The sequence below is a fragment of the Orcinus orca genome, chromosome 6 (assembly GCF_937001465.1).
Source record: "Orcinus orca chromosome 6, mOrcOrc1.1, whole genome shotgun sequence".
NCBI lineage: Eukaryota > Metazoa > Chordata > Mammalia > Artiodactyla > Delphinidae > Orcinus > Orcinus orca.
Genome location: NC_064564.1, coordinates 74,617,624 through 74,631,582, shown reverse-complemented (window position 1 = coordinate 74,631,582; position 13,959 = coordinate 74,617,624). Strand labels below are relative to the sequence as shown.

General features: G+C 35.5%; 1 long non-coding RNA gene across 1 annotated transcript in view; it reads left to right on the top strand.

Moving 5' to 3' along the window:
- Positions 1 to 13,959, top strand: part of LOC125964604 (uncharacterized) — a 138,960-nt gene that overhangs the window by 109,022 nt on the left and 15,979 nt on the right. The gene's annotated exons all lie outside the window — the stretch shown is intronic.

The window sequence follows — 13,959 nt, the reverse complement described above, 5'->3', positions numbered from 1 at the left end:
ATGGGTGGAGAGAGTGATAGAAGAGGCTGGAAAATTCAGAATTCAAGTTTGCATTAAATTGGGTCCAAGTCACAGAAGAGCTTCAATGCTTTGCTAAGCAGTTTGCAAGACTGTCCCGAACGACTCCACCTCATTGATTTCAAGGTCAGTCAGACTGGTCAACAAGGCAGTAAGGATTCCTTCTCTCACTTTTAGCTACCAAGGTCAGAAACATTTCCTAGGAATCCATGATTATGACAGCCATTATAAAAGAGTTATGAGTCAGACAGGTCCAGTATTTGCCCTTTATAAAAATAATTTCCGATTGTAGTTTTGCAAAGCCCACGTTGGACATCTTCAAATTTTTCAAAAGAAGTAGAGGCAGTGGGAAAACAAAACTAATTTTGATTTGAAAGCTAAGCATAAGTGGCATTATACCTTCAGGATGCAGAAACTGTTGCTCTAGAACCTAATTATTATAAAAACCCTGTGAGAGCCAGGCTTGTAGCCAGGCGGAGAACTACGGAAATAAGCATAGAAAAAAAAAACATATATAAATAAACAAGAACTGGCATTTGCAAGGCACCAGAGTCTCTGAGAGATATGAAGCTGTATTAACACAAGGAATCTTCCTTTGAGGACTTTGTGATCTGTTTGGGAGACAAAACATGAAAAGATTTCTGGCAAAAGAGTGATAAATGACATAGTTTTATATCATTGACTATTCCTTGGAGTTTAGATGGAAAACTACTGGTTGACTGGTTTTTGAAGTAGTAGAAATTTAATAGTAAATGTAGTAGAAATCTTTTATTTGATGTCTAACATGGACCTTCACTTACTATAACTTGGATAGCACTGTATTTTGAGTCAGGCATGATTTTAATTCTGCTTCACACCTGTCACCTGTGTGATCTTCTACCCATTTTTTTTTTTTTTTTTTTTTTTTTGCGGTACGCGGGCCTCTCACTGTTGTGGCCTCTCCCGTTGCGGAGCACAGGCTCCGGACGCGCAGGCTCAGCAGCCATGGCTCACGGGCCCAGCAGCTCCGCGGTATGTGGGATCCTCCCGGACCGGGGCACGAACCCGTGTCCCCTGCATCGGCAGGCGGACTCCCAACCACTGCGCCACCAGGGAAGCCCAATCTACCCATTTTTTGACTTCTGAATTTCACTATTCATTATGCAATATATAGTCAATAGTTTCCAAATCACAGGATGGCTGAGAACATATGAAATAGTGTATAGACTTTAGTGTCCAGCACATGAGAAGCCTTCATGAAACATAGCTATAATGACGATGATCATGATGACAGTTATGTGACAGTTACTGTGCTAGATACTAGAGACTTACAGATGAGTGAGAAATAATCATTCCTCTGAATTTGGTAATGGTTTCCCACTGTTGCTAGTTCATGTGTGCTTCAGTATCCTTTGTTGTTCTGTTTACATCTTGACAAATAGACACTTTGTTAATTGTTTAATTACTTTAGAATGTGACTTCTGTTTCCTGCTGGTACTCCCTAATATGGTTCAATATAAAGTGCACCTTAAAAACTTTAATATATTTTATATATAAAAATAGTGTTCTTGATTGTTTATATTTATTAAAATTGCCACTTTAGGATGATATGTGATGCTTATCCTGGGAAGTTTATTTCCCTGGCACACATAAATGGACTGCAGGAGATTGTCTGTTCCCCTGGCTGTCAGATTCCACAGATGGTCCTAAGTAAGCTGAATAGAGGAGGTTCCCCCATGGGAGCTTCAAAGACTACCTTCATGTTTGCAGAAGCAACTCCCAGGACATGTTTTGGTTCTCCTTCATGGAGCCTTTCTTCTCCATCTGTGGCAATGGACATAGAGTTAACATTTTGAAGGAGAGACCTTTCATTCAGATCTTAACCTTATCGCTGGCCCCATGACAAATTCCTGAAAATATCAGCTCTGCTTACTCAAGTGAAATCTGCCCATGATTTTTCTCTGTTCTTTGTATGTCTGCTACTTGTGTTTCTTCCGTGCTTTCTCAATTAAACGTCCCCGAAAAGAAGATATGACAAGACCAATTATTAATAACAGATTACCTTAAAAGTAACATTGAAGAAGCTCCAGAAAATTTATTTATTTGAACTCTTGGAGTTCTCACGAAGTCACTGGGTATCACTTTAACAGACAAATTTTTGGAAAGACAATATAAAGAATGTGCAAGTCATGAGCAGGTTACTTAGCCAGTCTGCAATGTGATTTATTCCTGTATAAAATGAAAAGACTACTTAACTCACAGGTTGCTGAGATATTGAACAGAAAAACAAACAAGTAAAGGACATATCAACATGTCGGCACTGAATAGTTCAACAATTTAGAGGTGTTATGATTATAATTTCAATGAAATAATCTTTCATAGGGAGTCTTCTTGGATGTATTTTAATTAAACTGTTGCTGTCTCAATCATTGGGTTGGTGAGCTGAAGGATAGCTCCAGTTCATATGAATTGCTAGCTTTAAATGATTCCTAGGAATGTATCACTCACTCTTTTAAGGACTTTATTTTTATTATCCACTGATAAAAAAAAAATGTTTGAGGTAGGTTGTGTTACTCCCATTTTATACATAAGGAAACAGACACAAAGAGGTTAAGTGACTTACCTGTGTTCACTTGGCTAGTAAGAATAAAGGTGGGATTTGACTCCAGGCAGGCTGACTCCAGAGCCTGAGTTCTTAACCAGTCGGATTTCTGCTTCCCAAGACCTCTGGAGGTCTTTTGAGAAGCAGGAGTTGATATACTGCCTAAGAACAATGGACACTGGGTCAAAATTACCAAACTGAAAAATATAACTACTTAAGATCTTTTCTAGAATAAGACATATTATATCTGTTCATCATAGACATCATTATGTAGTGGTTCTTAACTGCTTCTTTAGTACAAAGTACAAAGCACATAGTAAGAAAACTTCTCTTTTCTTCAGATATGATATTAGGAAGGCTGTGAGAAATAGCATATATTCAAAGGAATTTCAAATTCCTTCCAATTGCTTAATTAAAGATGAGGTTTTTCTTATCTATTTTATGATAAGGAAGTGTGATTGGAGGATGGAAAACGACAAATGATTCTGTGGAAGATTGTGGAATCTGACCTTGCATATCTTTTCAATCTATTTCCTTTTTTAACTTGCCCAGATATGGATAAAATGTAAGCATAAGACTGCAATTTCTCAGACTTAGAAATAAATTAATACTAGAAATAGAGAATTAAGGATGTCTGAAAAACATATGGGTTAAATGTCTTATAGCTATTTTCTCTCGATAGCTAGGAGGACACAAATACATTTTGTCTTGTTTTTATTTTAAAGTCAGTGGATAAAAATAGAGAATACTAAACACTTAGTATAGATTGAGTGAATAAAAAAAAAGTTATAAAAGGAATACTTTTTGATATTTAAACAGTATAGATGAGTTGAATGTGAAAGAGTGATTTCCAGAAGCTAGGGGGAAAGGAGCCTGAGAAGTGACTGCTAATGGGAGCAGTGTTTCTTTTTGGAGTGAGGAAAATATTCTGGAATTAGATCATAATGATGATTGCACAACCTTATGCATACACTAAAACAAACACTGAAATGTACACTTTAAAAGGGTAAACTTTATGCAAAGGTTATGTGAACTGTATCTCAATTTTTTAAGTAATGCCAAAAAATCTATTGGTTTTGAGCCCTTAGATGTGAAAGGCACAACAGGTCACAGGAATAGAATTTGGAGCTGGAATCAATAAAGGAAACTTACCAAAACAAAAGCTCATGAAGCCCAATAAATTAACATAATACAATTAATGTGGCTACTCATGATTCAAGGACAATCTACTCAAAGTGACCACATTTTCCAAAACAACAACCAAAAAGAGGTCAGTCTAACCAAGTACAATGATTGCCCTGGTTCTTTAAGTACAGCATGATAACTGGAAATACAATTGGATATCCAGCTGTCAAAATAGGAATATCGAGATTTCAAGGGCTTAGGGACACAGCAGGGCAGAATGTTTAGAACATAACTATTCTGGAGTATCCGAAGTTATGGATTCATGTGTCTGTTAGAATTCTTCATTAGCTGAAAGCAACTACAACTAAATACAGCAAAAACAAACAAAAGGATAAAATAAAAACATGAAAGAGCAAACAATATTAAAAGAGAAGCTGAAAAAGTAGGCCTCAGGAAAGAGGAACCAGGGACACCCTCCGGAGTATGTGTCCTGAGAAGTAATGGAGGGTTTTCTACAAGGAATTACCATGGACATAGCTCAGATCCAATCACTTCTCTGTCTTGTGTCATTCTGCTTAAGAATTGTATTTTTGGAAAAAAAGCATTTGACCATCATTTAGTTGTAGAGAAGGCGGAAAATAACCTGGATTGACAGCCCCACCTTGACTGTATAGAGTGGAAGAGTCATTTACCAAAGAACTCTTACCAAATGAACAAATTTTCCTGGGAACAGGAAAACAGGTCATCCAAAACAACCAGTGTCAACCAGAGCCACCAATCTTCAACTAGTTCTACATATATTACCAATACAGGATAGAAGTTAAGAGCTAACCTGTTTGCATTCAAATTCTGGCCCCTTCTTGTATTAGCCATGTCATTGTGGATAAATTATTTAACTTCTTTGTATTTCAGTTTCTTCATTTGTCAAATCAGGGTAATAATATTACTCATCTCTTACGGTTCAAACTTAGCCCAATATCAGGTACCCAGTAAGGAATTTATACTTCATATTTGTTATTAGCATTGATGATATATAAATAATATACATATACATAGAACATAAATATATCTATTACAAAGTACCTATTTAAAAGTTTAGAAGATTGTGGAATAGTCATTCCTTGTCAATAGATGATAATAAATCAGATAAATATAATTATATTTATTTAAAAAGAGTAGTAATTTTGCCCTAAGTCAGATTGTGTCAATACTACTCAATTTATGCAAATTAGCCAACATTTCTTGTTGTTTTATGGAGAAGCAATATTTAAAGTTATTCTTTTTTTTCCCTTTGGAGAAAGGCCATAACTAAATTCAAAGTATTTACCTTTTTATTTATTTTGTGAGCTGATGTTGATTTAGTCCAGAAGACAAACTTCATAGCATAAGCGTTTACACAATCATCTATATCCCAAAGAATGCCATATATATATATCATACATTATAAGATTTAGTTGGGACTTACTGTATTAGCCTAGTAACAATAGGAATCCATAATTTCACTGGAGTCATTAATCATTCCTGCTCTTTTAACAATAAACTCGACAGAATGGATTGTCATATAGGAGTCAATTTTCAAATAAACAACACGAAAACAAGCAAAACACAGTAGACAACCTGTATTTTTCAGTAAATTTATTCTGTTGGCTTATTCTTTGTAAGTTCAGTGGAAACTTTACTTCTGTTCTTGAGAACATCGTCTCCTTTGGTGGCTTCCAAATTGTTAGCCACAGCTGAAGGTTGTAAGTGCTCTTGCAGAAACAAAATCGACCACCTAGCTCTAGATTTAGAGGACTAGCAAAAATATGGCCATATCCCCATTTTCTGACTCTTCCCCATTGTACCCACAGAGACAGTCAACACCTGCAGCTACTGTCTCCCTCCCATTCAGAAAGGCAGCATTTGGAGGAGCTGCAATGGAGTGGCTTTAATTGAACTACTTGCAACAGTCAGTGTTTAGTTACAGAAACAGCACCACCAGGAGTATTCTAGAGTGGGAATTTATTATAAAAATTGGTTCTTACACAAAGAAAAATACAAGTCTGCAAACCAGCCCCAGCACTGGGAAACGAAATGAAGCAGACTGAATCCATGGAGAGAAACGGGTTTTCCCAAACACTTATACACAAATAAACCTTCAATCATTAAAAAAATTTGACATGTATTCTAAAATTAAAGGTTAATTTTAAAATAGAAGCTAGTGGCTCTGAAAAACAATAATAATTGAACAAAATTGTTTAAAAAAGTTATAAATAGGTTGTGATTAAAATTCAAAGCTGAACATTTCTCCTAACTTTTGGCACTAAGAATAAATCTGAGGAATGCTGTTTTTCCCAGTCTTCACTAGCTTACAGGTACAAACGGAGAGATGCAATAGTAATAAGAATCTGGCTCTTGATAACATCCTCCCAAATCACTCATGCAGTCCTCCACAAAGCCTGATGTTCTTCAGTAGGCTCTTGGGTATATACAGAAAGCTTCCCCCAGGTGCTGCTGCTTCTCTGACACTTGTACACTGGACTTTGTTGTGTCTGACTAGCATTGGCCATCTTCCTCTAGGCGTCTGGATAGATTACCACATCCAGTGGGCTCCCCCAGCTGCTGCACCCGAAAGAAGCCATCTCAGGTGCTCTAAAGGGAAATGAGAAAACCCTCCTCACTCCTATTTTGCCTTTATGGTGGTTCCCAAGCAGGGATGACTATGTCCTCAGTGTTCCTTGTGAAAACTTGACTTTCTTGCTCCTATCCATATTTCTCTCTCCATACTGCTCAGATACCAGAAAAAGGGGACAGATTTGGGAAGAGACCACATATTGTCCTCTTCATTCCATACTCCTGGCACCCCCTCTGCTAATGATGCTTAATTCTCTGAAGCAGCACAATCCAGTAGAAGTGGAATGTGAGAGATGTAGTTTGAAATTTTTGTTTTTAAACTGTTCAGTTTTCCCTAAAAATGTAAAGAGGAACAGATGAAATTAATTTTGAGAATGCATTTTATTTAATCCATTATATCCAAAGTATTATTTTAACATTTAAAATATAAAAATTATTGATATATTTTACTTTCTCTTTTTTACTAAATCTTTGAAATCCAGTATCTATTTTATACTATCAGCACATCTCATTGTGGACCAGCTACATTTAAAGTGCTCAATAGCCATAAATGACAACTTGTACCATACTGGACAGTGCAGCTCTAAAGAGCCAGGAGCCTCATCCCACCTTAGGTAGATGCTAAAAAAATACTATTTTCCAATCAAAACTATGATTTACATAGGTTGAAATAGCTGAACAATTTCTTGGAAAATAACAGTAAATAATTATCACTTAATGTAACTTTTACTCTTTAGATAAATGGATATTTCACTGTCTCACTCTTATACTATCATCTTTGATATCCATAATTAATATTAATATATTAAATTCAAGGTTCCAGAGTCGTAAGACAGAGACAGCTTTAGCTCTAAGAAGTAGCTTCGTCCCTTGGTGATTTTCTTTGAAGAGTAGAATTGAAAGTTCTTCCTACTCAAAATTTCTCATCAATAAATATGTCAAAAATGACAAGATCTACTGTGTGCAAAAATGTTATTTCACGAGAAGTGGCTTCACTGACCAATCTCAAAATGTGGATACCTACGTTTTATTTGTAGACACTTATAGTTTGCTCTGTATGAGCTTAACCACTCATTTAAATTCCCAAACCTATGGCTAGCTGAGAACTAAGTTTTTCTTTGAAGAAGTTTCAAAGATGAAAAAGAATTATAAATTAAATAAAGAAGTGAGGCCTTTAAAGGCACACTTTTAGCACAACCTTACAACTATGCCTGTTGCCAGTAGGTCATGCTGAATGAACATTAATGATTCTACCCAATGCTTGTGTATAAGTTACAGATGGTGGAGTGAAGGGAAGTTGTCAATTCAAAGACAGAACTTCAGACTCTACAATAAGTGATTCTTGAAGTGACTTATATTTGGCTTTTCAATCCCTCATTCATTTTATTTAAGGAAGATGAAATCTCTGCCCTTAGCCATTTAGCACTTGTTCAGAGCATTATGTAGAAGAATTTGTGGAAAGCAGCAAGAGATGCCTTCCCTGGCCATATGATCTGGACCTTAAAATTCAATCTAGAGAAATAAGGATCCAGAGAAGTTTAATTCATTTCCTATTCATATGTGGTTTACTTGCATCCTGCAAAAAAAAGAAGACTTACACTGCTAGCTCCTTCTGCACTAAGGAGCGAACATTTGCATCTTTGCAGATGATTTAACGATCACTAAGCAGCAGGAAAGAGTGCTCACCTCAGCAGAAGATGGGAATGCAAAAGCTAGGTACCATCACTGGAACGCAGCTGGGTGGTCAGGACATTGGCCAGTAATTACTATCCAGTGCAAGAGAATGAATTCTAAATGAGACAATGAAAAGACCAAGGCCTTGGGGACTGGATTTTCAGACACAATTAACATAAATTGAGAGACAGGTTTGGTTTGGCCCTAAATACAGGAGGAGACATATTTCTAAGCTTTTGCTGTGTGAACCCTAAAATATCTGCAAAAACACTTGGATTCATTTTCTCCCAATTCTTTCACAACTGTAGTCTGCTACTATTGCTATTGTTAATAATAACAACAGTAATATTTTCCATAGTACCTTTCTCCTGAAGTCTTTAGGACATCAAGCAAGAGCTTCCAAATTCTATGAATAATATGTACGTAATAAGCATGGCAAAATGTCAAATTAGTGAAAAAGAATAACGTGTTATTTTGTGATAGGAAACAAGGGAGAAAGAGATAATTTAGAACAAAGCAAAATAGAAATAGCAAAAGGAGAAATTATGTGCTGAAAGTAAGTAAACATAGCAGACAAATCCACCTTCCTTTGGCCAAACTTTTCTGGAAAAATGAGGACATGTTACATGTTAGTCATATATGAAAGCCATCTCAGAAGACCTTCAGAATTAAAAGATGTAACTGCTTTTATTTCCTCTTATTTCAAGCTCTAAACTAGGCCAAGTATTAAAGACACCATAACCATAAGGTAAACTGGGAAGGAACTGAGTACTAGAACTTTTCACATGAAGATGAAACAGAGGTCTAAAAAAAGATAAAGACAGATGGGAAGACAACATTTCTTTGAAGAAAGTCATTGCAGCTTGTATTAGGTAGTGTTTGCCTCAACCATGTGAGACTGACTATTAAGATGCTACCTGTTTTGTCCTTGTCTTTTAGATTTATGAGATTTATTATGTGCTGGATTATAACAGGCAACATTCATTGGATGGCTACTCGATGGCAGGCATTTTTCTAAGTACTTTACATGGGTTATAAATTTAATATCACAGCTTCATGGGATAAGTGGCGTTATTATCCAGCCCATTTTTTAGATGAGAAAGCTCAGGCACTGAGTTACCCAACACCACATTCTAGCAAGTTCTACAGCTGGAACTGGAGTCTAAACAGTCTGACTCCAGGGTCCACTTTTAAACTACTACACTATATTTATCAAAGTTTTAGTGAAGTTTCCAGGTACTGAGGAACTGATAGTTTGACGTAGCTTTTTACAGATGCTGCATTAGAGGAAACGAGTTAAAACAGTCTATGCTAGTCTCTATCTCAAAGAAATAAAACTCTACCTACTATCAAGACCAAGTTACATCCCAGTTTCATTCCTCCCCATACAACCTTTGCCAGTGTTTGCTCCTTCTTTTCCATCTACCTTGAATCCCGCTTCACTTCACAGTATGTCTACTACATTCATATGAACTCTTGATATTATTCAATTGTATTGAGTCATATTAAGTCCTAATGGTACACTGAACATATGATACTTCTAAAAAAAAAAAACCGTGATTTCCAAAAGCAAGCAGAAATCATATGTAATAACATGTACAATAATGTAAAGTCTTACATAAACACCTGTATTGAGATTTTATGCTCTGACATCAAATGAGAAAGAACATAACTCACATAAGGTTTGCCCAAGTATTGCGCCATTGAACCCAGCCTACATCAATTTATTTTCACATTCCAAATTGTCTTATTGTTGAGCTAAAATAATTATCATCTAAGAGACGAGAAAAGTCTAATAGAAGTTTGGAACTCTCACAATCAATACTGGTTGGCATAAAGTCCCACTGGGGAACAATGAAAAATGTACTTGCTAGATTTCTAACAATAGGTCAGGTTATTGCCATGGTATTTCTGACTAATGCAGGTGCTTCTGAATTGTGCATTGAAATATATGCTGTTCTTTCTATAGCGCAGTTGTTTTTGTTTCTCTGGTTTTTTTCAGTTTATTTGGGAAGAATAGGAATTACAATTAACAGCTTGCAGCCTATGTTTTGATTTCCTTTTTCTGGATAAGCTTCTTCATTAACAACAATTTAAATGAATGTGCTGCCTTCTTACTGTACCAAGGTTTTCTGTTTGGTCCAACTGTATAGAAATATAATACAAGAAATCAAGGACAGGAAGAGTTGGGATAAATATCCTTCCAAATTTACTTAAAGCTACCTAAAAGTTGTGATTAAATATTAGCAAAGAGAATGTTAGAATGTACCTGTCTACATCATGAAAATATTAAATACAAAGATTTGGGGGTTAACTCTTGTCTCTTTGAGAAATACAGGCCAAAAGGAAATGGATTAGTGAGGCAATAAATGGCTTGAAAATGTTTTTACTTTTCTTTAGGCAATGTGAAGTCACTAAAGGGTTTTAAACAGGGGAATTTGAGTCATAAGTTAATTTTGGATAATTCACTTTGGTGGAAGATGGATTGCAGAAAGCTAACAACATGGTAACAAGTTAGGATGCAGTTGTATTAGTCCAGTCATTCTCAGTGGGGGGTGATTTTGCCCCACGGGGGACAATTATCAACATCTAGACACATTTTCCGTTTACACAACTGGCCATGGGGGATGCTGCTAGCATCTGTTGGGTAGAGGCCAGAGATGCTTCCAAACATACTACAGTGCATGGACAGCCTGCCACAGCAAAGAATTATTCAGGCCAAAATGTCAATAGTGTCGAGGTTGAGAAAGTCCATATTAGTCCATGCAAGAAATAATAAGAGTCTGACCCGAAGATGTGAAATGTAGAAACACATATTTTTAGGATATATAAGCAATCAAACCAATGACTAATTAAACATTGTTAGTGAGAGAAATTAAGCGGTCTTATAATGGATATTAGAATGGGTATTGGGAGGCCATGTGGGTAAATGGTACTTACTTGCAAAAGAACAAGAAAGGTAGAATCAGAAAAGGGAGTTGCAGTAGTAAGTGGTAGGTTGGGAACAGAACATTGAATTTGAGGTGCTTGTGAGCATTAAATTTACAAGTCTGAAAATCAGAATAGAAGTCTATATTGAAGATACAGATTAGGAAGATATCAACAGATGGCAGTCGGAGTTGTGGGAATAGATAAGATGCCAATGAGAAAGGGCGTGGGAGTGGAAAGATAAAAAATATTGAGGAAGGGTGGAATAGAAAGGCATGGTTAAAAACTGCGAAGACACAGTTGGAGATCTGGAAGGAGGACGTATTCAGTTAGTACAGCTCTGCTAGCCAGGAATAGCTCCAACTTTAAGCAACCATGGCCTTCCTTGTACTCCTGTACTCTTAATAATTATTAACCACACAGGAATTCACTTTATGTGAAAGGGGGAAGCTGAGGGATGTAGAACTGCTATTAGATGGACATGTAAAAATAAATATTCCAGAGAAACAAATATGAAAATCCTTTAATAAAAGAAAACACTTGCTACTGAAACTTAAGCAACAACTTCTAGCTGGCAATAAAAAATTTTTGATTAATTATAACTTGTAATACAGACTTGATAAAGTTTCATGATTGAATGTTAGGTTTTAATAACTTTTTAAAAAAGCCAGCCCCTGTTTTTAGAAATGTTAACTTACTCTAAGAGAAATTTCCATAAATTATTGCAGAAAAGATATAGAGTCTGATAGAGTATTCAAATACTATTCTGTAACTCTGACCCCAAATTAATATTCCACTTGCTTTAGCAAAATAGTCAGGAAGTAATTAAGAATATGACAACATATCTTGAATTAACATACCTTGAAATAATAAATATCATGGTAAAAGACTGATCTCAACCAGTAAGAAATAAGTACAAGTTGTGTTTATCTTCTGTCACAGATATTCTCTATTTCTTAGTAACACTGATTTTACCTAAATTTATTCTCTAATAAGTCATACAGTGATACTTATTAACCATAAGCAGGTTAGCATTATTATATATAACTCAGATAAAAAAGAATTAGCATCAAATTTGTTATTTTGGGCATTACACCCTAGCACATATTCTGTATGCCCACTCTTGCTTCCAAATTCTAAAATGTGAGTTTAAATAATTGAGTTTGATCCTTAGTGATAAAAGCAGAAAATAACCAATGTCAAAGTACATTTTTAAATGTATCAAGTAAAAACTGGGTATGACCCATGAGCTTTGTTCCAAAGTTTTGCATAATTGTTTATATGACAGCCATGCCTTGATCGTCACTGAAATGGGTAGAGTAGGAGAGGCTCCATGTAGATAATAATTTAATGGACAGAGGATGGTACAAGTCATAAGAGCATTACTCTATTATTACTTCACCTTACCTTCAAATTTTATTTGCCAAGTACTCTAATACTGTCATTTCAGGAATATTTTAAGGCACTTAAATCTCTCTACTGGTTCTTGCCACCCACTGACAAAACATGAAGCAGCTACCTTTAACATGGTTCTGTCTCACTTGCCCCAAGGAGCTAGTTCATTTCACCTACTCTATTGGTCAGCCTGGAGGATTAATGGAATAATGCTTATAAATCAATATGAAAAGCCTGATAGACACTCTGTCCACCACTACCTTTATTAAAGAAAGACCATTTTCACGAATAACTATAGAGATGAGGAAAACCTTACATGTATATTTGGTGTTCTGAAATCACAATAAAGCACCTAATGTAGAGGAAATTGACATAAATTTCAAAAGCAGCAGTGTTAAGATCTATTCTATGAGTTCAAACACAATAAGTAATGAGGATACATTATTATTGCCACTGGATGATAATCCTCAAAATTCTACAAAATAAATGATTCTTCTTGCCACCCAGGATTAGTTTTTCATTTTAAAGAACAAAAATAACCCCATATAAAGCAGCTTCTATAAATCAAGGGTTTAAGGAAATTGGATGTACCCCATAACAGAGAATATGTTATGTTAATTAGACAGTACACTCATTTAGTAGTAGCATTGATAATAATTGTAATACAATAGGGGTCTTAAAATAAAAAGAATAGAAAACCGGTTAGCTTTAAAGTTAGACAAGTAACTGCTCCTAAGGAAAAAAAAAAAAATCTCAAGATAAAATTTTAAATGTTGGTGGGTTGGAGGGTGGGACAAATGGGTGAAGGGGGTCAAAAGGTACAAATTTCTAGTTATAAAATAAGTCATGAACATGTAACATACAGCATGGCGACTATAGGTAATAATGCTGTGTTGTATATTTGAAAGTTGCTAAGAGAGTATACCTTAAAAGTGAAAAGAAAAAAAAACTGTATGGTGACAGATGTTGACTAGACTTATTGTAGTGATTATTTAACAATATATACAAATATTGAATCATTGTTGTACATGTTGTACACCTGAAGCTAATAATAATGTTGTATGTCAGGTATACCTCAACTAAAAAAAGAGGGAAAAATGCCTTTCCTTGAAATTGACTATGATTCCAAAAATCTAGATTTTTCTTCCTTGGCTGAGTACGTCAATCACCAACGACACCAGCATTTGTTACAAAATAGAAAGCCAAAAAAAAAAAAAAAAAGAACTAATGCTTATGTAGGTGTTGTAGTGCTGCTACAGTCCACCTCCAAATTCACCGGTTTTATTTCTGCCAGGCTGTCTGCTTATCCCCTAGATGGCTGTTGAATATTAATATTATTTTGAAATAATTATGGCAGAACTTTAAAAAAAAATCAATACCTTAATAAACTGAAGAAACTTTCTACAGAAAGTTATGAAACGTAAGACATAAAAACTGCAATAACTATCATAAAGCACAGTAGCAATGAACATAAATTCTAGAACCAGACTGTCTGAATTCAATTCCTGGCTCCACCAGTTAGTTATGTGTGACCTTGGGCAAGTTACATAACTTTTCTGGTTCTGTTTCCTTATCTATAAAATAAGAACATCAGTATACTTGCATACTTTCTGTAGAAGGAAAGA